Below are 7500 nucleotides of genomic sequence, written 5' to 3'. Positions count from 1 at the left end.
TGGGTAATTTAGGTCATTCTATTCATATATAATAAGAAAAGCAAAAATGATATTTCATCATATAAAAAAATCGACTTGATAATTCGACCACAACCGAACTTTGAGGCCTTCATTTTGTGTGGAGGAATTCCGTGCCTCGTGATAGCCGGCCCGATCGGAAATGACCTCGTAAGGGAGCTGTGAGCAGTAGGTCTTTGGTTCTTTTGAAAGGCGCTGAGGGGGCCCTTTCTCTCTCTCTCTCTCTCTCTCTCTCTCTCTCTCTCTCTCTCTCTCTCTCTCTCTCTCTCTCTCTCTCTCTCTCTCTCTCTCTCTCTCTCTCTCTCTCTCTGTCCACTTCTTTTTTAAATTACTGTTTGATTGTGGTAAAAGGAACAGGTGCACAAACGAGTCAGTATTCTTGCGAGTGATATTATTTTTGTATTTGGGAAGACTATAAAGTGACCGCTGAAGATTTATTGGCATCCGGCGGAATCTCGTATTTTATCTTCATAGATTATCTCTCTTTTGCCAAGAAACTGCACTTGCTCCCCCCCCCCCCCTCCTCTCTTTCTTCTTCCTTCTTTTCTTGGGTTAGCTCGCTTTCGTTCGCTCTACATTCTTGATCTCATCCTCCTCCCCTTCCTTCCTTCTCCTCCTCTTATTCTTCTTCCTCTTCCTCCTCCTCTTATTCTTCTTCCTCTTCCTCCTCCTCTTATTCTTCTTCCTCTTCCTCCTCTTTCTTCCTCCTCCTCCTCTTTTTCTTCCTCCTCCTGCTCTTTTTCTTCCTCCTCTTCCTCTTTTTTTCCTCCTACTCCTCCCACTCTTCCCTCTCTGCTGCTTGCTACTTTGCCTCCTCCTCCTGAAGAAGAAGAAGAGAAGACGACGATTATTGCAGAAGACTAGAGAAAGATGATATTGGGACTGAGGGAGATGAGAACAGGCCGCGGTTAAGACAACAATCACCTACTGACAAGGGCGGCCGGGGGAAAACATGAGCGCGGAAGATAGCCGGGTTGGGGCTAACTCGCAAGGCTTTATTAGTATGTTTTGCGTGTGATGCCGTGTAGTTATGTAGCGTGTAACATGTCGGGAAGCAGGTGTAGGCGTGAAGTGGAAGGAGGAGGGAGAGGGGAAGTTGGAGGGAGGGGGGGAGGAGAGGGTGGGTTGGAGTAGAGGGAGAAGGGGAAGGAGGATAGGAGTGAAGGGAAAAGGGGAAGGAGGATAGGAGTGAAGGAAGAAAGAGGATAGGGATGAAGGGAGGAGGAAAAAAGAAGTGGAGGGAGGAGGGTATAAGTGGAGGAGAAAGAAGAAAAGAATTGAAGAGAGAGGCTGTAGAGTGCTGGGAGAAAGAGGAGCAAAAGTGGCGGAGGAGGAGGAGGAGAAGTGAAGAGGATGGGTATTAATGGTGAAGCTAGTTGATGGGAAAACGATAGGTTTTGGTAACTGGAAATTGTTTAGTTTGATTGATCTGATTAATTGTTATTGATTCGGCCTGATGGAGGCGAAGAGTGGGAAGGGGAAAGACTTGAAGATTGTACATGGTAGAAGGAGGAAAACGAGGAGGAAGGGGAGAAAAAAAGGAAGAGGTTGAATATGCAGACGCAGAATGTGATTATCTCGGCCGTGCGTGTTGAAGACGTTGCAGACAGCTCAAGGTCCCTCTCGCAACCAAAAAGCGAAATTGCCAATAATTGCGACTGCGTGAAGGAGAAAGAGGGAAAAGAGGCGAAGATGATGACGGATGCGGGGTTTTCTTTCCTTCTTGTGTGAGTTGGTGTAAGGGAGAGGGAGAGAGAGTGGGAGGGGGGAGGGAGGAGGGAGGGAGAGATGGAGAAAAAGAGAGAGAGAAAGAGGAAGAAAAAGAGAGAGGCAGACAGACAGACAGACTGACTGACTGACTAATAGACTCGAAGGGAAGAAGAAAGAAAGAGACCGAGGGGGGGGGGGGGGGAGAGAAAGAGAAAGAAAAAAGTAGGTGAATTATCTTCCCGGGAGTGCACGTTGAAGATACCAAGGCCCGTGTATTATCCGTCGCGGCGACTATGTAGGGCAGCAGGATATCTTCGCTGCCGGGATGCAAGGGGTCTAGGCTTTTGGCATTGCATTTTGAATCTATATGCCTTTTTACCGCCGTCATTGTAGCACACATTCATGATAAGAATAACTATTAAATTTAACAATATGCTCCGAGGAGAAAAGCACATCGATATCCCCAAGACCCCGGGGCGCTTAGGCACAAGAGCTCCCCCAGACAGACGCGCTGGGCATCTCGCTCTCGATCTCCTAGACACGGTGGCGCTGCTGGCCCGCCCTTTCGCGCTGGGCTGCTGGGCTGGGTGGCCGCTTCGGTCGAGGGGCTAATTAAGCGTGAGATAACTGACCTAACTAGACCTTGTCCCTAATTAATCATTCCGAAGTCTGATGGCTTTTTCTTCTTCTTTTCTTGGTCTACTGTCTTTTTCTTCGTATTATTGTTGTTGTTGTTGTTGTTGTTGTTGTTATAACCATCATTGTTAATGCTGTTGATATTATTATTATTATTATTATTATTATTATTATAGTGATTATGATTATCATTATTACTATTAATAGTAGTAGTAATAATATTATTAATATTATTATTACTATTATTTCTATTTCGTCTTCTGTTTCTTCTTCCTCTTCTTCTTTTTCATCTCCCTCTTCTTTTTCTTCTTTCTCTTCTTTTTTTCCTTCACTTCTATATCTTCTTCTTAAAGTGTTCGAATTTTGAAGTGTTTGCGGAATGTTAAGTCGATGTTTAATAGCGGGTTATTGCCCTGTCTGTATTTTATTATTATTATTTTTTTTTATTGGAAACGGATTCAAAAGATGTTTGTTGTCCATTGTGCTTGCAGTGGGTTGGCCTTCGTCCGCGAGCTTTGTTGTTTCTAAGGCGAGTGTGGCTGGGTTGTCTGTTCTTTGTAATATGTTGTTTACTTGTTTGTTTGTTTAATTATTTTGCTTTTGGTTAATTGTCTGATATGATAGGATCTTCCCTTGTAGTATAAAGGCTGAAGAAATAGTACGCGCATGTTAGTTGGGTGAGTTTTGCAGGAAGAAAAGTTGGTGAGGAAGAGGAAAAGGCAGTCGCCATTAATCAGTTCGAACCCCGATAGCCTTCGATCAAGTAACCCGTGACAGATTAGTGTTGCAAGCGACACGATGCAAGTGATCGTCAACCCCCCTATGGCCTCTTCCTCGCTCCCTCTTCCCCTTCCCTTCCCCCACCCCCGCTCCCCCTCCCGTTGCCCCTCCTCCTCCCCCATGCCCCTCCTACTCTCCCATGCCCCTCCCACCCCCGCCTCTACCCTTTAGTCACAGCCTCGGGGTAACGGTTTCGCCTTTGGCCGTTAGCGATCTTGAGTTAAGGAGGCGATGTGTGTTTGTTGTTGGTGTTTGTATTTGATAGGGAATGTGATATATTTATTTGTTTACATGTTTGTTTGTTTGCTGTGTTGTCGTTTTTCTTGTGTCTTGATTTTCCTCGGGAACGTGACTTTGTTTGTTTATTCAGTTGTTTGTTTGGTTTGTTTTTGGTCCTCTGATTCCCCATGTATCGGAACTGGCGCGTTTCTCGAATAGAAGCTGGGAAGTAATGGGGTCAGAAAGGTGTGTGTGTGTGTGTGTGGGTGTGTGTGTGTGTGTGTGTGTGTGTGTGTGTGTGTGTGTGTGTGTGTGTGTGTGTGTGTGTGTGTTTTCTTGTATTTGTTCCTGTACACTTGCCTGACTGCATGTACATTATGCGGTCGTTAGGTAGGTTCCTGAGATCTCTACCAAGATTACTAAATAATTTCAGATAATATCTAGTGATCGTGCCCTCTACTACACAGCATCTCATCGCCACTCATTCTTCCCTTCCGCCCTTCCTTCTTCACTCCTTCTCCTATCCTCATTCCCGCTCCCTCCCCCTTCCTCCCTCCCTCTTGACCTCCCTCTTTCAGTCTCTCCCATCCTCCCTCACTCTGACCTCCATCCCTCTTCCCCTTCCTCCCTCACTATTGCTCTCCCTCCTTCCTTCCTTGCACTTCCCTCTTCTTCCTTCCTTTCACTTCCCCCTTCTTCCATCCCACTTTCCCTCTCCTCTCTATCTCCCCCGTCCTTCCCCCCTCTTCGTTTTCTCTCCTCTGTTCTTCCCTCCCTCCCTCCCTCCCTCCCTCCCTCCCTCCCTCCCTCCCTCTATCTCCTTCCCTCCTCTCTTCCTCCTCTCTTCCTCCTCTCTTCCTCCTCTCTTCCTCCTCTCTTCCTCCTCTCTTCCTCCTCTCTTCCTCCTCTCTTCCCTCTATCTCCTGCCCCCCCTCCTTTCCGGTTCCTCTGCCAGTCTGAGGACGCGTGAATAATAGGCCGGTTTCAATCACGAACACTTCCACATTTGGCTCAACGCGGCTGTTAGCGCTGGGATGATGGCTCCGTGTACAGTCGGGGAGGAGCCTCGCATATGGCATTATTTCTTTCTTTCTATCTTTATTTATTTCTTTGATTATTTGTTTTTATTTTCCTTTCTTCGTGGTTTTATTCGTTTTTTTTTTTTTTTTTATCTTTTGGGTTCTTTCTTTCTTTCTTTCGTTGTTTCAGTCTGCTTTGTTGGGTTCTTTCTCCTCCCTTTCTTTTCCATTGTGTTTTGTCTTTTTTTTTCCTTTCTCCTTTTTCTCCATTCGTTTTCGGTCTTCCTTTCGTCTCGTTTATTTTCCTTTTTCTTTTGAGAGAGGTGGAAAGAATGGTGATCTGATGGTATTACCGCTGAGGAAAATTGCTGTGGGCCTTTAGTGCGAGTTGGTGAGCAGCGCGTCTCTTGAGTGAGGACAAGCACGCAGGGAGGTTAAGGGCGGGAGGTCCAAAGGGGGCGTGGCGAGAGGCGTGGCGAGGGGCGTGGCGATGGAGGTGTGATAAGAATGATTTTTTTTTTTTTTTTTTTTAAGCGTATGATACACAGCTACAACTACAGTTCAAGTGATTTAAACTTATTTTTGTCTGTGGTCCATTTTTGACTAAGAGATTAAGATAATTTTTTTCTGCCATTGAGGGAAAGGAGGGGGGAGGGGGAAGGGGGGAAGGGGGGAAGGGGGGAAGGGGAGGCGTAGGGGTCGTCATCGTTCGTGTCATCTGCCTGTTACTGTTAGATTGCTCTGTTCCGTTCTTTTGCTCCGTGGCCTGCTTACCTCCTATGTCTTGCGTGTTGAGCATTCACGCATGCATGCACTCTTGTATGCACCGTTTCCTTATTTGTGTTCTTTTTTTTTTTTTTCTGTCTTGTAGTGCTTTCTTTTCATTCCCTTCCAATTTGTTTCCTTTGCCTATGTCTCTCTCTCTCTCTCTCTCTCTCTCTCTCTCTCTCTCTCTCTCTCTCTCTCTCTCTCTCTCTCTCTCTCTCTCTCTCTCTCTCTCTCTCTCTCTCTCTCTGTATTTCTCTCTTTCTCTCTCTGTATTTCTCTCTTTCTCTCTCTGTATTTCTCTCTTTCTCTCTCTGTATTTCTCTCTGTATTTCTCTCTCTATCTTTATTTCTCTATTTCTCTATCTCTCTATCTCTCTCTCTCTCTCTCTCTCTCTCTCTCTCTCTCTCTCTCTCTCTCTCTCTCTCTCTCTCTCTCTCTCTCTCTCTCTCTCTCTCTCTCCCTCTCCCTCTCCCTTTTCTTTCTTTCTTTCTTTCTTTCTTTCTTTCTTTCTTTCTCTTTTTCCTCCGCCTCCCCTATTCTATGCTTCCCTTTCCCCCGGCATACAGACATACATCGCATTACACTATATACATAGATGAATGAATAAGTAAATAAATGAATTGTCAGTAACGTTTACTCCCTTGACTTTCAATCCTATTCTAGCTCTCACCCCCAGTCCCTCATTCACCCACTTACTCTCTCACACAATCAACTTGTATCAACAACTTGTATATGCGCGAAGAATGAGGTGATGAGGGTTAAGGCGTAGGCGAAGGAGCCGCGGCACTTGAGGAGGAGCGTGACTAAGCCTCGGTGACCCTCGGGGTGGGGGGGTGGGGGGGTACCGGAGTTACATCATTGCGTCTCTCGTGTGTTTCCTGAGGATGCTCTTGGGCCGAGAGTAGAGGAGTAGGGGATGGGAAGGGGGGGGTGATGAGGGAGGAGAGAGGAGGAGGGGATGAAAGAGGAGGGAGGGAATAGGGGTGGGAGGGGGACGTTAGCTGAAAAACGGGGGAGGGGGAGGGAGGACGGGTTAGGCAGAGAGGGGGGCAGTGGGATATAAAGTAGGAGGAAGGGTTTGGTGGGTTGGAGAGGAGGGAGGATTAGGAGAGGAATAGTGGGTAGTAAAGGAGGGAAGAGGAGAGCGAAGAGAAGGGTATGGTGGGTTAAAATATAGGCAGATGAGTAGCAGAAAAGGGAGGGGAAAAGGGTGGCAAGAGTGTGAAGGGAGATAAAGGAGAGAAGTAGAACAGTAGGAATATGGTGGGAGATAAAGGAGGGAAGTGGAATGGGAGGGGAGGGGCGGGTGGGCGAAAGAGGAGGGCCGAGGTTAGGGAGGGAGAGTGCAAGGGTATTTTGGGTTCGAGAAGTGAGTTGGGGGAGGGTGTGACTCTAATTGTCTCTCTCGGGATTCGAATGGAGATGGAGTGGGGAGGGAAGGGGGAAAGGTTAAGGGTAAGGGAGGGAAGGAAGGGCGGAGGGGGTAAGGGAAGGGTTAGGGGGAAAGGGGAAGGGAAAGGGAAGGGGGTAAGGGAAAGGGAAGGAGGGAAGGGGGGTAAGGGAAAGGGAAAGGGAGGGAGGAAGGGAGGGAGGGAAAGATATTTGATCTTGGGTACAACAAGGTAGCGTTGGGGGGTGGAGTGGGGGTATGGGTACAGAAGATAATCTTAATAAAAGAGGCGTTTGCTACCTTTGCTACTTTTGGAGGTCGTGCTCTAAGTACTGGGGGTAGCTTAAAGGGTACAAGCGAAGCCTTAGAGGTTGTAAAGAAGCTGTGTTGGTACAGAAAAAATAAGGTTGATGGGAACACAGAATATATATATATATATATATATATATATATATATATATATATATATATATGAATATATATATATAAATAGATATTTGTGTGTTTGTGTTTGTGTGTTTTATTTTGTGTGTGTGTGAGTGAGTGAGTGAGTGAGTGAGTAAGTGAGAGAGAGAGAGAGAGAGAGAGAGAGAGAGAGAGAGAGAGAGAGAGAGAGAGAGAGAGAGAGAGAGAGAGAGAGAGAGAGAGAGAGAGTCGCGCGTATGTGCATGCGTTTGTGAGCGATCATTAATGTGTATGTGCGTGTCTGTATGCGTTTTGCATTATCTACGAGAGTTGGCTTTTTGAGTGCATCGCCAAGAGGACATGAGAAAAGGCGAGAGAGATGGTGTGCAATTTTGGCCCGTCATGGTACTCCTTTTGGAGACAAGATGTGACTGAACTTTGAAGCTCGTAAAACAATAGCGAAGGAGAACTATAAAAATGTCAACGTAGTTTTTTTTTTTTTTTATCATGTATTATTATATTTAAATGTACGCTAATATGATTTTTTTTTTTTT

The 7500-nt window shown here is 46.1% G+C and overlaps 1 protein-coding gene across 7 annotated transcripts in view; it reads left to right on the top strand.

Annotated features, from left to right (window-relative positions):
• Positions 1–7500, top strand: part of LOC125030332 (F-actin-monooxygenase Mical-like) — a 207044-nt gene that overhangs the window by 135688 nt on the left and 63856 nt on the right. The gene's annotated exons all lie outside the window — the stretch shown is intronic.

The sequence above is a fragment of the Penaeus chinensis genome, chromosome 2 (assembly GCF_019202785.1).
Source record: "Penaeus chinensis breed Huanghai No. 1 chromosome 2, ASM1920278v2, whole genome shotgun sequence".
NCBI lineage: Eukaryota > Metazoa > Arthropoda > Malacostraca > Decapoda > Penaeidae > Penaeus > Penaeus chinensis.
This window is presented reverse-complemented; position numbering and strand designations above follow the sequence as displayed.